This window comes from Macaca thibetana, chromosome 6, assembly GCF_024542745.1.
Source record: "Macaca thibetana thibetana isolate TM-01 chromosome 6, ASM2454274v1, whole genome shotgun sequence".
NCBI lineage: Eukaryota > Metazoa > Chordata > Mammalia > Primates > Cercopithecidae > Macaca > Macaca thibetana.
In genome coordinates, this window is record NC_065583.1 from 127,300,282 (window position 1) to 127,326,397 (window position 26,116).

General features: G+C 38.1%; 1 pseudogene; it reads left to right on the plus strand.

Annotated features, from left to right (window-relative positions):
* The window catches only part of LOC126956178 (mortality factor 4-like protein 2), a 96,310-nt pseudogene extending 71,336 nt beyond the window's left edge, over positions 1–24,974 (plus strand).
* The last annotated feature ends 1,142 nt before the right edge of the window (positions 24,975–26,116 follow it).

Consider the following 26,116-nt stretch of genomic DNA (forward strand, 5'->3'; position numbering starts at 1 on the left):
TGATATTAACATTTAGTGTGACTTTGCTAAAGTGGGTCACATTATCTCTTCAGGTATTAGTTTTCCTATTTATGAAACAAGACGCCACAGCCAAACATCTTTCCCTTCCCTCCCAAATCAAAGATTGTAGACATGTATGATTCATGTCTGAACTATTCATTACTGTCAAAGATATTTTCTTTCTTTTTTTTTTTTTTAATATAGTTTAAGATCTAGGGTACATGTGCACAACATGCAGGTTTGATACATAGGTATACATGTGCCATGGTGGTTTGCTGCAACCATCAACTCGTCATTTACGTCAGGTATTTATCCTAATGCTATCCCTCCCCCAGCCCCCCACCCCGCAACAGGCCCCTGTGTGTGATGTTCCCCGTCCTTTGTCCAAGTGATCTCATTGTTCAATTCCCACCTGTGAGTGAGAACATGCAATGTTTGGTTTTCTGTTCCTGTGTTAGTTTGCTGAGAATAATGGTTTCCAGCTTCATCCATGTACCTGCAAAGGACATGAACTCATCCTTTTTATGGCTGCATAGTGTTCCATGGTGTAATGTGCCACACTTCTTAATCCAGTCTATCATTGATGGACATTTGGGTTGGTTCCAAGTTTTTGCTATTGTGAATAGTGCTGCAATAAACATATGTGTGTGTGTGTGTCTTTACAGTAGGATGACTTATAATCCTTTGGGTATATACCCAGTAATGGGATGGCTGGGTCCAATGGTATTTCTAATTCTAGATCCTTGAGGGATCGCCACACTGTCTTCCACAATGGTTCAAGTAATTTACACTCCCACCAACAGTGTAAAAGCATTCCTATTTCTCCACATTCTCTCCAGCATCTGTTGTTTCCTGACTTTTAAATGATCGCCATTCTAACTGGCATGAGATGATATCTCATTGTGGTTTTGATTTGCATTTCTCTGATGACCAGTGATGATGAGCATTTTTTCATGTGTCTGTTGGCTGCATAAATGTCTTCTTTTGAGAAGTGTCTGTTTGTATCCTTTGCCCACTTTTTGATGGGGTTGTTTGTATTTTTCTTGTAAATTTGTTTGAGTTCTTTGTAGATTCTGGATATTAGCCCTTTGTCAGATGTGTAGGTTGCAAAAATTTTCTACCATTCTGTAGGTTATTTTCTTAAGTGAGTTTGTAACTTAAAGTTTTAAAGTCCAATAAGTTACCATTAAGTACTATATCAGTATGCATGCTTTTCAAATTGGGTAACAGAAACATGAGGTTTAAAATAAAACAATATATTAATTAAAAACTCAAACTAGCATGAGAATAAAACTAGAAAATATAAAATGTCCTATTTGTTAAATAGTATGTGTTAAATTCGTAAATTGCAAATACCACAGGACTATTATTTACTTTTCCCCAGTAGAAAGGGCACCCACCCTTTACTTAGAAGAATGTGGTGTGAATTCTTAATATTTCTAAGCATTATGTATCATATACAGAAATAAAACAAAGCTGATTATATTTGAATACTCTTCTGGTGTTAATTCCTCTGAACTTTTGAAGTACAGCTTTCACTCTGAAGTTTACAATGTTCATGTCATCAGTTACAAAGCACAAAGAAGGCTATTATACAACAACCATGAGAAGACATTATTTCCTATATTGTATCGCTAGCCTTGTTTTTAACTATGTCTGTCTTCCATTAGCAGTGCCTAATATCCTTTTCAATTAGCAATTTGAATATGCTAATCTAAAATTGACTAATGTAAGTTTTACAATGTTAGATATGTATATATCAAATATATATATTCATATTCATTTACATACACACATATATTTTTCTTGTATTTGGTAATGCTTTCCTACCATTGCATGTGGCAGTGGAGGGAGATTTGGCTGGGATTTAGAGGACCTTGGTTATAGTTCAGACTTTGTTATCTATCAGCTATGTGACCGAGTACTTTTCTTAACACCTAGAATGCTCAAATATGCCCTTTATAAAGTAAGAAAGTTGACAGTGGTTCTTAATTGCTTTTTTGATTATTGGCCCTTTTATGAGCCTGATGAAAGCTATAAATTCTCTCTCCAGAAAAAAAAATTAGGAATATATATTTACATGAATTTTGCATGCCTTTGAGGAGGGTTATAGACTTCCTGAATTATATATGGATCAAAGAGTAAGAATAACTGGACAGAAAAATTTTTTGAACTTTGTATTTCTATATGATAGAATTTCCAAAATCATTTCAGAACCATGAATAGCTATTCAATTATTTGTGCTAACTCAGACCTTCCTTTTTAGTGTCTTTAGATAATTTCAGGTTTGTTTCCTCCTGACACCAAACCTCTGGCCTGGCTTCTTATACAACAATCTAGTTGCTGGAGCATAGTGCATAGTGTGCCAAAAGAAAATTGTGTGTGAATCCAGCATGTCTCTTGATCTTCTGAGAAAATAGAGCATTGGCCCAAGTTTACCAAGAAGCTAGAAAACCCAGCTTCATAGCACCTTCCACAAAATAGATTTGGGGATTTTATGTGTCTACACACTTGCTCTGATCCAACAGCATGACATTGTTTCTAGAAATATCTATCCAAGACCACATAGTCTTTAAAGAGGTTAAAAATCAAATCCTACATAGAGGAATTCCAAGGCATAGACCAGGTCATGACATTCTTTGAGTTTGGGGTCATGTCCTGTGGATCATAATTCAAAAGGTCACTCAGAGTAATAAATTTGGCAGAAATAGGCAAAATAAAAATGGATCTGGAAAGTTTGCTGTATGAGTAATGGTCATAGGAACCAGGAATGTTTCATTAGAGGAAGAGAACTGTAGGTTGTCTTCAAATATCCCATAAACATGATAAAGATCGTGCAGTCATATTACTCTGGGCCCTGAAAGTCAGAACTAAGCCAGTGGCTAGATTTAATTCAGTATGAGGAAGGATGTTCTAATAATACATACTATGCATATATGAGACAGACTTCCTGGTAAAGGGGTGGAAGTCAACTGCAAGAGATGAAGCAGAGGTTGCATACATGACTGCTTTATACAGGGAAATTATAAAAGGGATCCAGTTTATACATGGGAGTGAGCAGAGCAGTGGTTGGTGTGAGCGGCCTAGATAAAATCTAAAAGACATTTGTTTTGTCTATGAAAATCTATAACTCTAGATTTATTTTTTGAAAAAGGGGGCATGGTTCTTGGCAAAGGTAGTTGCTGGAAAGAATATGGTCTTTTCTGAAGCTGTTAAGGGCACCAGGAAAGAGGTGTTCTGCCTGATCACTGATCCCAGATTTTGTGTCAATCTGGCAGTTGAGGTTAAAGATAAGGCTGTCACTCACTGTGACTGTTAGTAGATCACATAGTAGAATACTTGCATTACAGAATAAAAGATACTATTGTAAATATAGCTTGGTCAAATACTGACACTGTCTTGACTGGAAATAAACAGAAGTATGTCATACATAAAATGTATATTTCATTTAATCTTCACTACTAGGGAGTCAGTGATAACATCCTCATTTCCATTTCATAGGTGAAAAAACAGAGGTGTTGACAAGGTAACACAGCAAGTAGTAGTGGCACTGGAACTTAAATTCAACAGGCTGAGTTTCTAGGTCATGCAGTTAATAATCGATCGTACCATACCACTTCCTCAAACAAATTTGTTCATGAAAGAGGTTCACCGTGTTATATACACTTTCTCAGGTTAATGGATCGTATGGAATACAGACAACAATTTTCAGTATAAGATTATTTATGAGTCATTAAACAGTATTTACTGAGCACTATTGGAGATGAGGAACTAATCTAGATGCTGGGGATTCAGCAATGAATAATACTGACACAGAAATCTGTGTCCTGCTTATATTCTAGCTGGGCGATGCAATAGAGAAAAGGAAGGACATTTTGTGTAGTCTGTTAGAGAGCAACAAATATTATGAAGAAAAAATGAAATGCAACGGGAAAAGGGGTAAGGAAATACTGGAGGAGCATCTTTAAATGGGGATGGTAGGAGGCGTCCCATGGAAAGGAGATCTTCGAGAGGTGGAGGTCCTTTGATCCCAGTGAATTTGAATTTTCCATCTGCTCCACATGGACATTCTTGGAGAATCTTGGAGAAACCCTTTAGAGCAGTACACATTGCTACCTTACCTTATAATACATATTTAATGGTTCCCAAAGTCATGGATTATATAAAACTTGAAAATAAAAATGAGAAATGCAATGCTCAGTCCTGGAATTATGTGTGGGTCCATGAGGCCAAGGCTCCTGGCTGTTTTCCAGCTAAACAGTGCGTGGGAAGGACAAGTGATCTTCTTCCGGACAGTCCAGTAGGAGGAAATGAACATTTCAGCCCAGCTCGTTGGTGTCTTCCAGGAAAACACCAGTGATCTCTTGAACAAATAGCATGCCTTGTTCTGAAGTTTGTTGTGAAGTGTATCCACAAGGAAGATCTGACAGCATGTCTAGTGTTTTACTAACTATCTCCATTAGTCATTGTTGCTGCTAGGTCAAGCAATGTGGGTTTTGTGGGAAACCTCTAAAGCTTTGAAGGAGCCGGTGCTTCTTTGTTCTTTTTCTTTACGTGTATGTGACTTTGGGCCAGAAAATTTATTTCTGTTCCTTAAATATCTTTTTATTCCTTATCTGTTGAACGAAAGATGCAGGAACCATTGGACAGTAAGATCTCTTACCTAAATTGGTAAACTCTGAACTTCTTGAGGGTAGGAATTATGGCTTGTTCATATTTGTATCTAACTCAGAAGCTGTAACCATGACTTGCATCTTGTAGTTGTGCAATACATGTCTGTTATAAGTTGAATAAATGTGATTCTTCTATGTGGCTACATTAGGAATAATGGATCCACAAAAAGGATACCATGGAAAGTATTCTCATATGTGCACGGTATGCATCCTTAGCCCAAGAAAGTATAAGTCCATCAACTACAACTTTTATTTTAAAATAGGCAAGAAAATCTAATATGCCAGATCATCTTTCACTTAATTTGAGAGTAGAATAAAAACAAGTAACCAAATAGCAAGCAATAAAGGTTACTTCTATTATTGTTTTGATTCTTAGTATTCATTTTTACTTCAGAGAAAAAATTTTCCTTTACATAATAGGCATACATATTAGCAGAAAATTATATTTAGGGAGGAAGTTAACAACTGCAAACCCAAACCACAAAATGTTTGATGGGCTTTATAAATAAATCATTGTTTTCACCTCTCTTAGTAAGCCATTTGCTCCCATATTTTGCAGTTTTTCTTTTCTTAATGTGCAAAAGTTAGTAAATGTTGGAAACAAAAACGTGAAGTCTCACTTATGTTTTGCTTTTTAAAATGGGAAAATGAGAATGGAAATTAAATTAAAAAGCAGTGGATCACCGTTTTGTCTGCCCTGGTTCCTCTGAAACTTCCTGTAATTTTTTTTTTTTTTTTTTTTTTTTTTTTTTCCCCAAGTACTAAGTGAAGAGTTATGTCTGACACTCTGGAGAAAAATGTTACTATGACACTGAAATACTCAGGCAACAATTATCTGGGTGTATTTGTCATTTTAAGTGGAATCTGGCAGTAATTCATCTATATCTGCAACAAAAATGTGCATGTTTTGGGAAGAAGTAAGCTTTTAAAAAAAATCGTATTTCCTTTTGTCTCTGAAAGAGTGAATGTTTTCAGCACTACGGCTAATAAAATTAGTCTGTGGCATTTCTCCACTTATAGAAATGGCCACTGTTACCTACTCTGACCAATCCTAAATATCTTTTCTGTGTCTGTTTATCTCCAGCATTAGGGTTAAGGTAGGAATATAGTAGACAAAAGTAATTTTATTTGATTTACTGCAAAATGAAGTCTCAGATGGAAAAAGTCTAAACAACAACAACAACAAAGAAATTGATGCTCAATAGTTTCAATTGTCCTTGGGAAAAAGTCAATTATCTACATATATTACATAACCTTTTTATGATCTGGCCCTGCTGACCTGTCAGGCTTGCTCCTTGATCTTCAATGGCATTGAAGTGCTGACAGTTCTCTGAAACTCTTCCACCTTACCTGACTCCTCCCTCTTTTTTACCTGATCAATTTGCATGCATTTTTCGGGCCTTAATGAGATGTCACAATTTCTGAACAACCTCCCCTGATTCCCCAAGCTTGGGGTAAACTTCGTGTACCACCAAAGTATCCTGTAACCTCTGTCATATCATATTAGAGTTATTCATAAGTTCTATGGCAGCAGAGGGTGTATCGTCTGCACTTCACCTAGCCACATTTAGCCCAGTACTTAGGATTCAGTAAGGCCAAAGCAAACACACATTGAGTAAAGAACAAAAACTTGAAGTGCAAACAACTCTAGTCACTGATTTGATAAACAGTGTTTCTTACTGTACTATAAGCTCCATCAGTGCAGGAACCGTGTCTGTTTTTTCTGTTTTTCTCACTATTTTATCCTCTGTGTTTACCACAGTGCTTTACACATAGGGGCTACTCAGTAAAGAGGGGTTTAATGAGTGAATTAATTGACCATAGTTATATCAGTGTTTTTGGGATAAGTACTAGGATGTAATAGCTATTTAAAATTTAATCCAAGTCACCTTGAGTCCATTTTGAGATGATTGCCCAGGTGTGACAGACTGGTTATTTTGCTACAAACTTTCTTTTACATTTGATTTGTTACATGACTTCAGTTAGATCAGATTTTCTCAAGCTTAGGACTGATGACATATAGACTGGACGATTTTTTGGGGTGCATGTGTATTTATGTATGTTTGGGGGGTATAGGCTGTTGAACAGCATCCCTCGCTTCTACTAGATACCAATAGCACATCCTTCTTACCCAGCTGTGACAAATGGAATTATCTCCAGCCTTTATATGTATTTGAGAACCACAGAGGATGAATGTTTGTGCAGAGGGATTTGTTGAGCAATTCATATTTTTGTCAAGAGATAGCTTATTAGGTTAAGGATAGCAATTTTTGTTTTTAAGAGAAAAAAATATCTGTACAGCCTTATATGGTCAATATACCTGACAGCAATAACTTAAGCAAACCCTGAGAATGACCCTGTATGGCAGATGCACCTGAATGAGTGTTTAGTGTTCTGCGCTAATGAATCTGTGAGTAGCCAAGTTGGAGATTAATTCTTTACCCATTAGAAACATCTGAGCCCCTCTCCCCAGCCCCAGCCCATCCCGTGGAATGGAATGAGAGCCATGCAGGGGGTTGAGGCCGTTTCTTTTTCTTTTCTTTTCTTTTTTTGAGTTTAATGAATGTTGCCAGGTGGAGGTTGTTGGGGGAGAGTGCTCAGTGAAGGTGCTGTATAAACTGCGTGCTTTTTTCAAGTGGTTGCAGTTCTCCTGTCCAGCGCACTGCCACTGGACTGCCCCTGTATGTAAGTTTCAGGCTAGTAAAACCCCTGTGTCTCCTTTGCTGTTTCTGAGTCTCTTTTTTGGCCTCTTGAACCTGGTGCCATCCCTACTGAAGTTAACAGGGATCTGGCATAATAAGGTCTGGGCTGTGAATAAAAAGTAGAGCGTGTGCTATGATTGTGTAGTTGAGCCCAGAAGCAGAGTCAGGGGATAGGTGGGGGTGGGATTCTGCAGCCTGAGCCACCCCCAGGTCACGTGCCCACAAATGCCAATGCCATCATCTGGAGGAAGGGCATCCTTTCTTCAGTGTCTCTTTCCCAGTGGAGATATGTGTTCTGTTGAACACCAGCAGTGGCCTTGGTTAGCATTATTGTACTTTCTTATCATTTTGCCAAGTTTTTGTTGTTGTACCTTTCTGATTGCTAATGGTGAAACCTGGTTCCACTCTTCCGCGGCCTCATTTCAAAGGAAACTTTATGACGTGGTATTTTCAATAGAATTAAATAAATCTCTGACTAGCCAGATAAGAATAGAGATAAGTATACTTGGCTATGTGCTCTGTATCAGCTTGCATCCCTTGGTCATAGATATGTAAGTTACATGATTTATTTTGAATAAGACTCAGATTTTTAAAATCTAAGCTAACCTCTTTTTATTGAATTAAGTTTACAAGTCAGGAAACCTTGATTGGCTTTCTGGGATGCAATCTTCTTAGTTTCTGACAGGACTTAGAGAATACAACTATGAAAACCTCTACAATTTGCTTTTGAAAAAAATATTCAGGTTCATTTGCTTTTGAGAAAGACTTGAGAACTATTTAGACCTTTACAGCATGAACACAAAGCTGAAAATAACACAAGGGAGGAAATCCTCATGAGGTTTCTGGTACTTCCTGCCATGGTCAGGCCATAAATAATATGAAGGAATCATGCCTTTGGTATTTGAGCACTTCCATGTTCAGTGGTAAAGACAACTGGAAGTGCAGAGGTGTGAGAAAAATGTAGAATTTCCATAATGACCATGAACTGGAAGTATGGCTTGAGATTTGTGTAAACTCTGGACTTTGCCATTAAGACCCAAATTTTGGTTCCACTGAGAACTTCTCCAGTCTTTGCTAGTTGCTCTGTCATGTTAATCGATGGAAATGTAAATCATTTAATTGAAGCTGGTAATGCATGTACACAGACTGAAAGTTTCTCTGAAGTCTGTCTATCTCAAAAATATATAGCAGTACTGACCATTTTTATAAGAATATTTAAAAAGTAGTATTGATGTAACAAAAGGACGGTATTGATCTAGCAAAAGGATGTTATCAGTAGTTATTCCAAAAAAATACTCAACTAGACGCACCTACATATACCTAACAAAGCAATACCAAATGCCAGTGCTATTGCAGGTCTAAGAAAAATAACAAGGAACTAATTGTTCAGATTTATTCATTGATTCGTCTAACATAAGTTTAAGTTGACTCATTTCTGGCTACGATAATATTTTAACATTAGTCCCAGTTCCTGAGCCTAGGAAAGAATAGCAGGTCTTTGTGCCTTAATGAGTATCATGCCTAGAGCTGATTACTAATGCAAATCTATTATTAGAGGTTGAAGTGAGCCAATTGATATGATCTTAGTGATCAAAAAATAGTTGTGAATTAGTGTCAAAAAATGTGTGTGTGTGACTTTAATATTTATGTCTGAACTTGTATCCAAAGCATTGATAGAAAGCCGTGAAAGATAACTGATACAGTCAATCTCTTTCCCTTCAAGCCCCCATCGTTTTCCTTACCAGATACTCTCCTTTCTCCTGAGTTTCTATCCTGTGAAAAGTCCTATTTAAGGGTACCCATTATAATTCTGCCCAAAGGATTGGCAGATAAGGCCTTATGCCCCTAATATTAGAGACACTGGACTCTAGGAAGACTTTTCATAGAAGGCAAAGTGGTGAGTTTGGTGTTATGAACCAGCAAATGACGAGTCAGGAGGTTGGCCTGGACCCCTATAAATCAGATGGCAGAGGCCATCTCATGAGATGGGCCTTGCCCCTTGGAACTCTTTTTAAGTCAAATAACTAAATATTTGCATGCCTTCCCAAGTTACTTTTGTTAATTTTTAGATTTTTACAAAAGAAAAATCAACCAAAACAATATTAAAAATAGCCACTGGCCTATTGGCCTACAAAAGTGATAATTGGTGGTATTTATGTGGGAAAAAGAGACTCTACCGTTTATTCCTAACAGAAAGAAATTAATTTGCAAGCTCTATTCAAAGCAAATACCTATTAAAGAGAGAAAAGCAAGAAGGTATCATATCACATGGCACATATTTTGCTTAGTTATGATATGCTTTTTCCTTTCTGTGTCTGCCTAATTTTAGTGAAGGAAACAATTTGGTGGTAGCTTGCTTTGAAATATGTTCTATAGCTTTTTGTTGTCTTCCAGCTCCCCTTTTCTTCACTTAGTTTCACTCAAGCACTTTATTATCACTTAAACTGTCTTCTGGTCAACTATTCATCATTATTAACCTTGCTTTTCCAGAGTGACATTGTCCAGTATGATGCAGCAGGTACCTCTGTGAATGCATTGAATTACAGTTTCCAAAGCCTTTCTACATAGAGTATTAACCTATAATTACATGAGATCAACCGATTAAGATGGAAACAGACTTCAGATGTTCAAAATTATCATTGGTGTAGTCCTTTGATGATCAGTAGTTGAAAAAAAAAAAAACCAAAAATCCGAACTTCAGCCAATTGCAACTGTCAAGTAATAATTGTGGCAGAATACAAGCACCTGAATTCCGAGCACAAAGGAATAAGCGTGTTGCCAATAGCATTATAAATGGCCATTCACTTCTTTACCTGTCGACCGTGTAGCATATAATCACAGTGTATGCTCCAGTTCTGAAGCAATCGCAACTTACCTGAAAAGTGTAGCTTTCTGACATTTATCAAGATAAAGGAATAACAAGCGATAATGAACATGAAAATATAAATTACATTTACTTTTAAGAATACTGTACATTTTTGTATGTGACTAAATTAACATACTCAGAAGTATTTTTTAAAAACTCCCTTCCCCAGTATGTATTCTTTAATGTGTTTGCAAAATATAACACATGGTAATAATGTTAGAAGTTTGGCCACTTTAGCCCCTTACTTCACAGTCTGTCTCAGGCAGTTTGTGGAATGCCTTCTTTCACAGTTCCTCCACGACTTTCTCCTTGAGGGACCCAGTCATACACAGGGCAAAGGTGGGGAAGGAGGTTCCTTCTACCTTTAATTATTTGCCACATTGATTAACTTTGGTGCCACAAATCCCTGTCATTAGGTAATCAGGAACAAGATACAATGATAATTTTAGAATAAAATACATTAATTCCATTCAAGTCACTTCTTTGGGTTAAGGTTATAAGAAGGCATTGTTAAAACACACATGTCTTACCCAGGCTGGATAAGTCATTGACACATTTTAATCCATTATAAAGATGGTTTGGGTGATTTTCTGATTGCTATCATGAAAAGCAGAGAAAAGGAACTAGAGAGACTTGAATAAAATTCGGTACATTTTATTACAAGCTGAGAAGTAGTAGGAAGAAGGGAAAAGCTGCATTGTGAAGTGAGACCCTTTGTGGGTTGTCTGATAGAAAACTGGGGGCCCTGAACGTCGAAAGGGTTCACACTGAATTGTTGGGAGAGAGCAGTGGCATACTGAAGTCAGCTTACGACTATGGTGTTTTTTGTAGAGCTGGCAGAGAAAGACAGGAAACTATTTTTACTCAACTAGCGAGTTTTAGCTGTTTTAATGGAAGAACTCTGTTTTTACTGTAATAATTAACAACAAAAATGACTTACATTATCTAACCTCTTAAAATTCATAAGACAGACTCAAAGTACCCTTAAGTGAATGTAGCCATGACTGTGGAAGGTATTATTACAGCCCATATTGGAGAATAAAATGAGGAATAGAGCAAGTTTAACAGTCCAAGTTTTATTAGCTAGGGGAAAAACATTGGCTTCTTATTTTTAAGTGTTCTTATTTATTAAATTTTAAATTATTGTCAAGTAAAGCAAGTAGGAAAAAAGGAAAAGTACAGAATCCCACTATGGAGAGGAAACTACTATTAATACATTAGTTGCATCTTTCTAGTTCTTTGAAAAATATTTTTAATATTAAGTTTGTATTTGTTATACATTTTTGGCCATGAATTTTGATCTATTATTGTAACTTCTTTTTCCCATTTAACAACAATTTTGTTGTGTGTATAAGAAGTTTTTCTGTTTGTTTGTTTTAAATCTCTTGCTAGTCATACCATTGGTGAGAGATGAATCCAGGTTATGGGATGGCCGAATACATGGCGCCCAACCTGGACAGATGAGATTGGTGGCAGTTTACTGGTATCCTAAACTCAGAGCCCAGGGCAGGAGGACACTGTGCCATGCAGGGCCACAGGAAGGTTACAATCAAGAACAGTATAAGTAATAGGAACTGTGGGAGATGGAATTTGTAGTAGTAAGAGGGTAGGTGTCCCTTGGTTCCTACAGGAGGATTTCATTGGCTTGCTTGTTTGAATAATTTTCTGTGGCTGCAGGAAACTGAAAAGTTACTCAGGGCTAAGCAGAAATAACACCCAGCCTCCTCCCATCTTGATAAAGAGATTTGATAAAGATAAAGAGATAGATAAAGAGGCTTGGATCTGGAACCTTACCACTGGAGGCAGAGTAGGGAGGGTGACTTGTGGTTATGACATTTGAAGCCTTTTTGATTTCACCAGACATCAAGGTAGATATAATATTGGACCTTAATTTTAGACTTTACACCACATTTTTATGAAGATGTAATCTGTCAATAAATTGAATTTTTGCAGGCATTGATAACATAATGTTCCAATTCTTATCTTTGTGTAAGAAGATTTATATTGTTTTAATATTAATTAATATCTTCCTATTTAATATTAGGGCCTCAAGAGAAAAATATTGTCAAAAGAAATGAATTGTTTTATCTCTTGATACATATTTTCAAATGACATTGACACAAATTTTCTGACTTTTAAGTTTAAACCTTGTTACTATCCTATATTGCTTCTGTCAATGATTGTGACAATGAAATAATCTTAAACTACTTTTTCATTAAATCACTGTCCAAATAGTTTATGTGACAGCTTACTTTGTGATTATATTGGAATATAAGTGCTTTGATTCACCAGGTTGGGGTTGTCAGAGTGAAAATTAAGGCCAAATTTTACTCAACAAGAATGACATTTTAGTGAAGCACTAGTACAATTCTTGAGAGAAAATAAATCAGAATTTTCAGTCAAATCTCAACATAAATACATGCCAAACCTCTTTTAAAATAAATTATTGTTTATCAGAAACTGATCTTTTCTTAAATATTAATAACTAATAGTTTTAATTTTTATTTACGTTTCCTTGGAATTATACATACTGAATTTCAAAATGGAAGGAAAATATGTTCTTAAACTCCAAAATATGAATGGCTCTATTATATATTTAATATATACTTGAATGTTACTTAAATTATTGAATATCATATATGCAAAATACAATTTAAGGCTTAGCTTTGTCTATGGTAATAAAAACATCAAAAAACTTTAAAATCATCAGCAAAGTCATGTTAGCTCAGTAGAAATAAAATAAAGATTGAAAAAATATATAATGGCATTTTTGTAATGAAAAAGTTAAGTTAAATTCTTGTGATTATACAAAAATATTTGCTTTTATTTAGGTTAAATTATTTAAATATGTAGAGTCTATGAGAAAAGGAAGTACATACATTAAAAATAGTACTTATTCTTCTCCCAGTGGAACTGAGTTATTTACATGATTATATTTCAATAATAATAATCACGTTAACATAATGTTTCCCATTCATTTTATTAATGCTAAGTTAAACTCAACTGATACTGATGAACACAGTATATTTAGTAAAAAGACTGAATTTAAGAATATTTTAAATTTAAAGCAACTTGATTACTTTTAAATAAAATGACTCTTCAGATATGATTGGGCTTTTAGTAACTTTAATTCTTGAGACAAAACTTTTGAAAAACACAAATAAATAAGTTAAATGTAGCAATAAATTTAAAAGTTACAGACTTCATATTTTATTTCCAGGGATGAAACTTCAGGCTCTTAGACTACGTTCTACTGATTCAGAATTGAATGTTAAAGGAAAAATAACAATTTAATATAACGGGTTGTCCAATAAATGATAGTATAGAACAACACATGAGAAGGTCTGTTATCTTGAAGTATGAGAATTGTTTTTCTCTGGGATTGTTTATGTTTGAGTGTGGAGATCTTAAATCTGGGGTCTCTATCAGTAGAGGGAAACAGTTTTACACCCTTTTGGCATTCTTTATGGTTAAAGTATAAAACTTGATCCTCCAAATTATGGCCTTGCATTGTCAGAAAATACTTTTGAATTATTTTAAAAATATACTCTACAACTTGTAAATAAGACTTGTGAACATGCTACAAATGATTTTATTAAATGTCTATCATATTAAAGATCCATCCACTTTTATAATGGTACTTTTTACTTATCCAAAAAATTCACATGTACTAAACAGTTTATTCCCACATGATGTTTGAAAAATGGCTTTTGCCCCTGTATTATGCATATGATAAATATAGATATAATATGGGTTTCAATGTAATTATGTAATACGTAAAATAATTTATAATAAGTGTAATAAACATGAAAGGCTTGTTATGGCATTTATTCCAAGTTTTATATTCAGTGAGACACATTAATATGTCCCCTCAAACTTCATATGTTGAAGCCCTAGCTGCCAGTGTGTCTATATTTTGATATAGAGCCTTTAAAAATGTAATTCTGGTTAAATGAAGTCATGAAGATGACAATTGATATCATAGGATTAGAAGAAGACACCAGAGAGCTCCTTCTCCCTCCCTGTCATGTGAGCACACACCAAGAAGGCAGATATCTGTAAGTCAGGAAGGGCCCTACTCAGAACCCGACCCTTCTCGCACTTGGATCTTGGACTTGCAGCCTCCAAAACTGTAAGAAAATACGTTTTTATAGTTTGAACTGCTCAGTCTATGGTGTTTTCTGATGGAAGCGCAAACTAACTAAGATAATGCACATTAATTAGAAGTATTATAGGGTTTTTTTTTTTTTTTCTTTTCAGAGATAGAGTCTTGCTCTGTTGCCCAGGCTAGAGTGCAGTGGCACCATCTTGGCTTACTGCAAATTCCACCTCCCGGGTTCAAGTGATTGTCCTGCTTCAGCCTCCCAAGTAGCTGGGATTACAGGCATGCACCACCATGCCCGGCTAATTTTTTGTATTCTTAGTAAAGGTGGGGTTTCACCATGTTGATCAGTCTGGTCTCGAACTCTTGACCTCGTGAGCCACCTGCCTTGGCTTACCCAAGTGCTAGGATTACAGGCATGAGCCACCACGCCCCACCCAAATTGTAGGTTTTTGATTCAGTGGTGTTCAGATTAATTGAGTCATTCTTTTAATCATTATGAATGATACACATAAGTTTTCACAGTCTTTTTTTCAACATGATTTGTCCTGTTAATGTCTTCCTGAGGCTTTAGGATAAAGTCTCACTCTTAGAAAAGTTACAGTTTATAGAAATTTGTTTATTTGTTGAACTCATACCACTGGCTAGGTCATAGCTATCGGGCAGTGATTGTTATAGAATATATCTGAAAACATTCTTTCTCAGACTCTTTAAAGCTTGCCTAACTTAAACACAGCTGAATGGTCCCATAACAAGTTTTATAATTCCATCATTATTATTATAGCCACAGTAACAGGTTCCCATACATATAAAACCAGGGAGTTAGCTATAGGCTGCTGTCTAGCCCATTTGTTAATGATACGATTGAAGATATAAATGCCAGAGTGCAAAAACCACAGGATTTATGCATCTACAGTGATGGGCCTTGTCTACTTGCTTTCTTGGAGTGCACATTTCTCAATTTTGAGCAGAATCTTGAGATGTTCCTCTATTGCCTCTTTTGTAGTAAAAGTGTGGTTTCCAAAATGGGTCTCTTTGATGAGGCAACATGACGTACTGAGAGCCCTGTGGGCCAGAAATGTTCTTCTTTATGTTACACTGCTAACAAGGTCTGTGTCCTTGGGTGAGGTGTACAGACTGTTTAGGCCTTAGTACCCTTATTCATAAGTAAACATATTGAATTTGATCAGTTATTTTCAAACGAGTCTCCATGGGGATGGAGAGGATAGGTGTGGGCTTACTGTGTGAGACTCTGTTGTCTCTCATTCATTCTTCAAGCTTGGAGACACTGTTTCTATCCCTTATTATGTCTTTAGCATAAAGGACTCTCTTATTTTGTTTAAGTTTTTCTCTGACTGGACTTGATGATATTGAATGTATTTTTTTATTTGTAAGCAATTCTGTGGTTTTATATTATGATCACAGCTTAACTGATTAGATGCCAACCTTCTCATCAATATTTATTTTAGCTGAAATATCATTGTCCAAATTAAAACAAATTATTGCATACTCTTTAGAGATCCTATTGTGTATCCAGCTCTGTGCTTTATTACTTAGTATTTGGGACTAAAATAACATAGATGGCATTTTCACTACATTCAACTGTGCTGATGTTATGATTTCCCAACTGAAATTTTTTCTTTGACATCTTGGAATTTCCTGTTCAGAGATCTTTTACTGTTCCTCTCTACTGTCCACAATTCTGGCACCACAAAGACATCGAGAATATATTTAGTGTTACGTACGTCAGGAGCCATACATTTTATAAAACTTCTGGGGACAACAATAAGCCTGGGTAGATTAATTCATCTCTGGTTCTTAAAAGTTATATTTTATAACTATTATCCAAAATTTCCCAAGAACAACTTAAATTGAACACTAGTGGAGATACATAACCCTGAAGAATTTAGAGAACATTGCCAGAACTAGGACCTAACTATTTGAGTGGCTCTCAGCTATCCAAAGGCATTACTTAAAGATAGTCTGCTTTTAGCCTATGTATATAGCATACATGCTTCAGTTCTCTAAAGAAAGAGAAAAAGATCAAAACAAAAAGGGCACAATTCAAAAGGTATTTAAGTTATTAATAGAATAGTTTAAACAGATTATTTAAAAACAGTTACCTGAAAGGTTAACCTCTCACTGACTTTATGAGAAAGAGAATTGAAGATGTGACTTTACAAGCCATGGTGGAAACTGAATTTTGCAGAAACAACAGTGGATACAGACACAGATAACTGTGATCTGAGGAAGGTTGCAAACTACATTAAGAAGCTGAGAAAACAGGAAAGGATGGCTAAATTAGAAACAAGAAGATTAATGGACCAAATAGCATTAGGCAGGCTGATGATGTTGCTTTCTTTAAAATGGTGAATATGAGCTCATTGCTATCTAAATGTCAGTCACTCTGGCACCTCACAAATTTATACCTGGCATCTCCTTGGTGAATGGGTGGGTTGGCAAAAAGAGGAAGGCACCAGGATTAAGTTAAACTGTACTGTACATATGAAAAAGAGGCCATGTGTTACCTGTTACCGGGATTTTCCAGCCGTCATCAGGCTAGAATTGTGGGAAAAACGAGAAATGAAAAGAAGCAGAGCTGCTGCATAAAATGCAGCCAGGGTTGTGATATTAGGAGACATCGAAGAGGGACACAGTGGATCATGGCTTCCAGCCTATTCCAAAATCAATAAAAGAGAAAGCACAGTGTTTAGAATAGGGACTTACAGATTTAAAAAGGAAAAAGGAAGCCAGTAGAGGTTAGAGGAGTAAAGGATGATGCGAACCAGCACTAAAAAGGAGATGAAGGAAGGTGAAATGAAAAAGGAACCTGCAAATCTTCTTCAAGAACATTTTGCCTCATCAAGCAGTCCTAGATTTGTGTCTTTTAATATGTTCTGTCTGGTTATCTTTATCAAGTTTACTTTATTACAGCCTTTCTGCTAGTTATTACATCCACCTCGGTGAATTAGGGCTGAGAAATGTTCCACACGAAATATTCACTGGGTTTATAGCTTTAATCTTTAAAGTAAAAGCACAAGTAAAAAACTGGAATAAAAAGAGTTTTAGCGTCCATTTTATGTCTGTGAGAGCCTGGTGAAGGAGAAAGGGAGAGGAAGCTAACACGGAGGAACGGTATGGAAAGATCTTGAAGCAAAGACCACTTTTAAAGGGCAAGCCTGAGGAAAAGGCGGGGGGGAAGTGAGAGAGACAAAAGAATCTGAAGAATTGAAAACTGTTAGGATGAAGCCAAGATGTGACTTCAGCGATCCAGTGTGGGAAATTGCTGTTAAAGGAAATGGAGAGTTTCAAAGACTTTTGTCTGAGTTTGGGAGAGTAGCCCCTTGACTTCATTCCCCAGGCAGCATGGCAGTTATGAGAACCTGGCAAAGAAGGCCTCAAGAAAGCAGGATTCACTTGAATTAGGAGGATAATTATAGTAGAGAAGATGCCTCCACGATGTATCTGCTCTGTACCATGCACTCCACATAAGTTACTTAGTTTACTTCTCACAAACAGGCATCATTGACCCCATTTTACAAATAGGGAAACCAAGACTCAAAGAGTGAAGGGACTTGTCCAGGGTAATAATGTCAAGCAGAAAAACTGAGATACATCTCTCTTTAGAGCCCGGGCCGCTGCTCCCCACCTAACCTCCCAGTGGAATCTTCCACTATTGGACATGTAAAGCAATTGGCAGTGACCCCACCTTCCCCTCACACCACTACCCTGCTGCCAGTTTTGAATGAGAAGCAAGTAAGCGCTCCAGAAAAAGGCACTCTAAGTGGGTTACATAAAATGCAATAAGGAAGCTACAGCCTAGTATCTATCTGTTCAAGAAGAAAGAAAATGCCAAGGCAAAAGTGAACTTTTTTTCTGAGGTCATTTAAGCTTTGACACAATGGGTTACTCTAAACAGTAGTTCTCAGCATTTTCAACCTTGGCTTCACATTGGAAACCCTGGGGAGCTTTAAAAAAAATCCTCATGCCTGGGTTCTACCCTAGAGATTCTGAATTTACTGGTCTGGGAATGTTTTCCTTTGGAAGTTTTCATTGGAACTCCCCCAGGTGGTTATAACATGTGGCAAATTCAAGAACCATTGCTCTACAAGTTGAATCTAATAACGAGGCATGTCCACTCCAGACTCCAAACAAATGGCATTCATCTTTGCATCCCCCTGTTAGTTAGTCTAGTGTTTTATGTACGATAGATGCTTAATTATGCTGTGAATAATAGATGCTTGATAAATGTTTGTAGAATTAACTTGATGAACAGCAGAAGACTCGTGTATGTATAGCTCTGGTCTTTTGTTATGTGGGTATCCCCTTAGTACCTTCGAATCTTCAATATTCACAGGTAATAAGCCTCAGCAGATCTGGGTAGCTGTAACTTTTTTAATCAAGGGACATTTGTGTTCTTTCATCTGTTGCTAGTGTACTCTTTTGTGTACAACCCTGATGCTAAAAACACTATGGGATTCCCCGAGATTCTTCTCTTCTTCCCTGCAGAAAGCACCACACCTCAGTCAAATATTGATTCCTTCAGGGAAGCTGACCTCTGGTGGCCAGATAGGCAGCACAGTGTGGTGTTAAGAGCATGGACCTGAGATCAAGACATCTTGAATTCAAACCTAAGCTCTGTTGTTTATTGCATACCTGTGTACCTCAGTTTCCTCATTTGTACCATAACTTGAGAGGGGAATCATACCTACTTCACAGCAATATGGTGAGGTTCAAATGAGTTTGTGTATGTGAAGAACCTGGTACCTGGTTAGTGCCATAAAATTGTGTACTACTATTACAGGGAGAAGGCTTTTATTAAAATGAATTTCTGATGTTGTCTATAAGCATCAGTAATTTAGAAGAGAAAAATGTTTAGCAGATGTTAACTACCTGGTAGAATTTACAGGAATATGCTAAAGAGGTTTTCAGGTGTTGCTCAGAAGGGTCATGGGATGGGCAGTAGGGATGGGTTTGGTGCTACCATTTGCTCTTTGCCTAGTCTAGTGGACATTGAAGCCAGTGAGGTCTCGCTGTACTCAATATATGGCCAAGATCCATGTGAATAAAATACATAACATCTTACTATGATATCAGGAGTAATACAAAAGGCTGGACATGTTATTCATTCTTTGGTCACTTGTTTCTTCTGTTGTTCTCCTGTTTCCAAGCAGAATAGGCAACAAGGGCAGTAGACACAGCTTGTGCAGAAACATTGATTGATTGTGCAGCAGTTTTGAAGATCCTTACATTTCAGTTCTATTTCCTCTGGCAAGAGTTGAGCTGGATTTTTAAAGGAGGAAGAATGGGAACAGACAGTATGTGCAAAGTATGTCAGGTGAGAAATCTATAATTCGGAAAAGTGTCTAGGTTTAACTTCACAAAGACTTACTTGAATAGGAGAAAAGGATAATAAAAGCCAGGTTGCTGAAAGGTAATGTAAGGGGATAGAAATTATTTATAAGTGATATTGAACTTTAAAAGTTATGCAACAAACCTTAATCTAAACAGAAGTTACCTCTAATTGGGGTCCTATGTTAGAAATCAGAATGAAACCATGTAAAGCTAATGTCTCACTTTATTTGGACTCTCTAGGAGATAATACATCAAATGATAGAATCTGAGGGTTGAGGATAGTTTATTTTGGGTTTCCAAGTGTGATTTTTCTGGATTTCAAAACAACTGCCTTGATATTTATTTATTTTTTCTCCTGGGAAAGAAGGGAAAAAGCCCTCTACTGCATTCCCACTGTCTAGAATATTAGCTGTTACAATTCCTATTGGCTGACCTCATGAAAGAGGACATTGCATTTGACCAGCTCAGCTTTTACTCCCCCTTTCTCACTTAGACGTTACTGTACAATACACTGAATATTGGATCAGTCTTTGAGAAGCATTGTAACATGACCTGCACAAAGAGACAAGTAATTCTATACAATTTTCTTCCAAGCTCAAATTGGCACAGATAAAATTCCCTTGCATTAATTTATAATTATAGCTTGTGCCTTTCTGGAAAATGCCTCATCTGTGCTTGGCTTAAAAAAAATAAAAAAAAATAAAAAAGTAAATCAATCTGCTTTTTCCAAAAAAGTAGAGATAATTTAACCTGTCATTTTTCATGCAATTAGTTTATTGGCTACTTTACAAGAACCAAACAAGTCTAAGAAAATCAGTCATTGTAGTTAGTGTTCGTGAGTGATAACTTTGTGCTTGGGAGAGCTTAGAGCATCATTGAGGGCGTAGGAAAGAAAACCAAAGGTTTTTCTTTGTTAAAGGAACAAATGGATAACTTCTCTCTGCACCCCTAACTGACTTAAAATCTCTAATTGTTTTCACCTGTGTGTTTCTGTAGCCCACACTCACGATTCAGCTGTGTTCTTCTGAATGTGAAAAGGAAGACCTGACACAAAGGTGTACAAAATATCAGTACCTTAGATTCTCCCTGTGTCTCAGTCCCCTGAATCACTGAGGGATGATTAGATTTGAGATGGCTTGAAATATGTTGACTGAGACACTAATGTGGAATTAGTAGACTTGGAAAAAAAGAAATAGATCTGCAGAAAAACATACAATTCTGAATTAGTAAGCAGCTTAGAAATATTTATTCAGTGCTTACTAGTCACAATCAGAAGCTATATGTAACTGGATTGGAAACTTCACACATTTCCAGCAAGTGGACAGGATTTAACTTAGTGACTCCAGTCCGCAGAGGGCACCTGACCTCAATATTTAATCATGGCTTACTGGACATGACAATGAAATTCTAAGTATTAAAAGAGGTACAACCACAAAATGAAAAGAGCTTACTCACCTATGTGAAAGCTGAGAAAATTCTTCCAGCTCATAGCTCAAGGAAGAAAGGTGTTTTGTCACATGCATTTTGAAAAGGGTACTACATTTGGGAGACCCCCAAATTCTGAAGTTTCTGGCTTTACACGAATGTCTGTGGTCACACTTAGTTTCAGGAAAAGTTAACACAACTGAAATGTAGGTTATAAAGTCTGTGTTTTAACAGAAGTTTTGAAAGACTTCTGCTAAAGGAGACTTCATACAGGAATACCTAAAAAATATTCTTCAGTATTTTTTTTTTTTTCTTTTCCATCGACAAGCAAGGATGGCTGATTATCTCCAATCCTGGGTCATGGCATTAGATATGGCTCCTCAGAAGCATGGGACCTCAGCACCTTTCTTTTTGTCTAAATCCCTGAAACCTTTTAATACTTTTCTCTCGTCCTAGCATTGCTCAGACAACAGACTCCAGCTGAGCAGAACAAGAAGGACATTTAAGCATAACCTCTATAAGAAAGTTTATAACAGACCACCCAGAGCTCAGAGCAGCCTGCCCCTACCTTTTTCCTGAGAAATATAGGAAGATTTATAGGACTAGATATTCAGCTTATAAATAGGAAACTCACTTTGGGAATTCCCTTGAGATAAGCCAGGAATGTATTTGTCAGCCAACATAGAAGCACTTTAGCGATTACCTTCAAATACCTCAAGAACAGTAAAAGTTAACCCTGAGGAAAAGAACTCTTGTTAGTCTCGTAAAATCCTTTCTCCCCTGTAGAAATATCCCTAGCAGGACCTTGGGACTGATTGTGGGTGTGGTCACTTCCCCAGATGTAACAGCTCCTTCACTGAAAGGAAATGTGAGAACTCAGGCCCTTGGGAATGCTAATTATCCTAAAATCAGGTTGATGGGTGTGCCCCCTTCCCTGGGAGACAGTTTTCAAATTGGTAAGGCATTTTGTTTGTCTTAGTTACAGGAGGTATGGTACAGACACAAATTCTTTGCTACTTTTTCCACTGAAAGGTGAGGCCAGCCTGGGGCAGAGGGTCATGCTTGTAATCCCAGCACTTCGGGAGGCCTGGAAGAGGGAGAATCACTTGAGCCCAGGAATTGGAGACCAGCCTGGGCAATGTGAAACCTTGTCTCTACTAAAAATACAAAAAATTAACCAGCATGTGCCTATTGTCCCAGCTACTAGGGAGGCTGAGGTGGGAAGAGCATCTGAACCCAGGAAATTGAGATTGAGGCTGCAGTAAGCCATGATCATGCCATGCCATGGCACTCCTCCTTGGGCAAAAAAAAAAAAAAAAAAAAAAAAAAAAAAAAAAAAAGAAAGAAAAGTGAGGCCTATTTCTCTCCCTGGAATTTGGGTAAACCTTACAAGTGCTTGACAGAACCGGTGTTGTACTAGTTTCAGGGCCCAGGCCTTATGAGACTAGCGGCTTTCCCTTCTTCTCTTTTGGAGCACTCACTTGGGGAGCCCTGATTCGACATACACGGAGTCTGATGAGACCAGTGGGAAGAATCTGAGAATGTACGAGAAGAGAGGCCCAAAGGAGCTCAGTTTCTGGCTCTCCTTGCCAAGGTTATAGGTATGTGAAGGAACCACTAACATTTGGGGTTAGTTTGTTATCCAGCAAAGATAACGTACCCACATATTGGTACTCAACACCTGGTGATACTGTAAGAACCACTAACATTTGGGGTTAGTTTGTTATCCAACAAAGATAACATACCCACATTTTGGTACTCAACACCTGGTGATACTGTAAGGAAAACCTAAAATTCATGGACGATTGATTTTAGGACAAGACAGTGAGTAGAGACTGGAAAGGCCTCAAGAAGGCTATTTGTTAAAATGGAAGGGACTTTAGGAGGCTGTTGATGAGGGATTCGAGGACAGTGGAGAAAATGTTATTGGAAGCTGAAGAAAGATGGCTGTTGTGATGGTAAGGGAGGAGACCACCCCTCATATTGTCTTATGCCCAATTTCTGCCTCCAAAGAAAGAAGAAGTAAAAACTAAAAGGCAGAATTGAAATCCACAGGTAGAGAGCCTGGTGCCGCACCCTGGGCCTGGTAGTTAAAGATCAACCCCTGACCTAATCAGTTATGTTATCTATAGATTACAGACATTGTATAGAAATGCACTGTGAAAATCCCTATCCTGTTTTGTTCTGATCTAATTACTGGTACATGCAGCCCCCAGTCACATACCCCCTGCTTGCTCAATCAATCACGACCCCTTCACATGCACTCCCTTAGAGTTGTGAGCCCTTAAAAGGGACAGAAATTGCTCATTCAAGTAGTGCAGCTCTTGAGACAGGAGTCTTGCCGATGCTCCCGGCTGAATAAACCCCTTCCTTCTTTAACTCAGTGTCTGAGGAGTTTTGTCTGCAGCTCGTCCTGCTACATGTCTTGGTTCCCTGACCAGGAAGTGAGGTGATTGGCCGATGGCCAAGGCAGCTCCTTAGGTGGCTTGTCGAGGCAGCTCCTTAGGCGGCTTAAGTCTGCAGTGTGGAACATCCCTTTGGGGGGACTCTGACCAGCCCCAGCGACGTGGATCCTGAGAGTGCTCCCGGGTAGGCATTTGCCCCGGTGGGATGTCTCGCCAGAGCAGTGTGTGGCAGGCTCCCGTGGAGGATCAACTCAGTGGCTGAACACTGGGAAGGAACTGGTACTTGGAGTCCGCACATCTAAAACTTGGTAAGACTAGTCTTGAGAACTTGCCCACTCCATTTGAGTGGAAGTGTGGACTGATCACCCACAGCATGCCTTTATTGGCACTTTGGTTTGGTTTTGGTTTTGGTTTTGACTTGGTTTGAATTGTTTGACAGGACCGGTCTTGGGAACTTGCCCACTCCATTTGAGTGGAAATGTGGCCTGATCACTCACGACTTGCCTTTATCGGCACTTTGGTTTTGGTTTTGACTTGGTTTGAATTGCTTGACAGGACTGATCTTGGGAACTTGCCTACTCTATTCGAGTGGAAGCAAGGCCTGATCACCCATAGTGTGCCTGTACTGGCACTTTGGTTTTTGTTTTTGACTTGACTTGGATTTCTTGATACTTTGGTTTTGATTTTGACCTGGCTTAGATTTCTTGATACTCTGATTTTGGTTTTGATTCTGGTTTGGCATAAACTATAAAAGTGTGTGTGTGCCCTTTTAACCCGTTCTTTGTTTTGTGGTGTGCGTGTGGTGTGAGTGTGGTGTTTTGTCTTGAGGAAACATGGGTCAGGCACAAAGTAAGCCCACTCCACTAGGAACTATGTTGAAAAATTTCACAAAGGGATTTAAAGAAGACTATGGAGTCACCATGACACCAGGAAAACTTAGAACTTTGTTTGAGATAGACTAGCCAGCATTAGAGGTGGGTTGGCCATCAGAAGGAAGCCTGGACATGTCACTTGTCTTGAAGGCACAGGGTAGCCTGTAACCCAGGGTACCCAGATCAGTTCCCATATATAGATTATTGGTTACAACTGGTTTTGGACCCCCCACAGTGGTTAAGAGGACAGGCAGAAGCAGTACTAGTAGTAAAGGGAAAGTTAGTTAAGGAAGGTCCTTGCTCCACCCGCCAAGGGAATTCGGAAACAAAAATCCTGTCTGACCCAACACCAGAAGAATCATGGCAGGAATTGGTACCAGCAATACCCCCTCCTTATCGGGAGGAAGGGCTCCCCATCCCTGAGCCCACAGCACCTCCACCTCCGCCAGATGACCACACCTCTAGACCACCCAGAGTAGACAAGAGAGGAAGTGAAGCCGTGGGAAAAACTCCTCCCTTGGCAGTTCCCTTATGGCCGAAGACTGGAATCCAAATGCCCCTGAGAGAGCAGTGATATATTGGGGTAGATGAGGATGGACACATGGTGGAAAGGCGTGCCTTTGTCTATCATCCTTTCACCTCTGCTGACCTCCTCAATTGGAAAAATAATACTCCATCTTACACTGAAAAGCCTCAAGCCTTAATTGGCTTGCTCCAAACTATTATACAGACTCATAATCCTACTGGGGCTGATTGCCACCAGCTGCTCATGTACCTCTTTAATACAGATGAAAGGCAAAGGGTGCTCCAGGAAGCAACTAAGTGGCTAGAGGATCGCGTCCCAGTCAATTACCAAAACCCCCAAGAATATATAAGAATTTAACTGCCAGGAACAGACCCCCCAATGGTACCCATACGAGGGACCAGACATGGACAGGTTAAGACGGTACCTTGCGGCATTAATAGAAAGCCTAAAGAAAGGGTCTCAAAAGGCTACAAATGTAAATAAGGTCTCTGAAGTCATCCAAGGAAAAGAGGAGATTCTAGTGCAATTCTATGAAAGACTGTTAAGCTTACCGTATGTACACTCCTTTTGATTCAGATAGCCCTGAAAATCAGCACATGATTAACATGGCCTTAGTCAAAGCGCAGAAGATATCAGGAGAAAAATGCAGAAACAGGCTGGGTTTGCAGGTATGAATACCTCACAGTTACTGGAAATAGCCAGTCAAGTGTTAGTGAATAGATATGCAACAAGCCACAGAGAAAGCCAAAAGGAAGGCAAACGCCAGGCTAGGCGAAATGCCAACTTACTGGCCGCGGCCATTAAGGGAATTCCCCCAAAAGGAGAGGTAAAAAGGGGGTTCAGGGGAGAATGCCCAGTCTAATTGCCCACACTTGCAATGTAACCAATGTGCCTATTGTAAGGAAATAGGACTTTGGAAAGATAAGTGTCCCCAACTGAAGGAAAAGCAACGTGGTTTGGAACAAAAACCTCAGATAAAGACGAGGGAGCTTTGTTCAATCTGGCTGAAGGGCTACTGGACTGAAGGGGACTGGGCTCAAGTGCCCCCAAGGAGCCCATGGTCAGGATTACAATTGGGGGTAAGGACATTAAGTTTTTGGTCGATACTGGTGCTGAACATTCAGTAGTGACCACCCTGGTCGCCCCCTTATCCAAGAAAACCATTGATATAATCGGAGCAACAGAAGGTT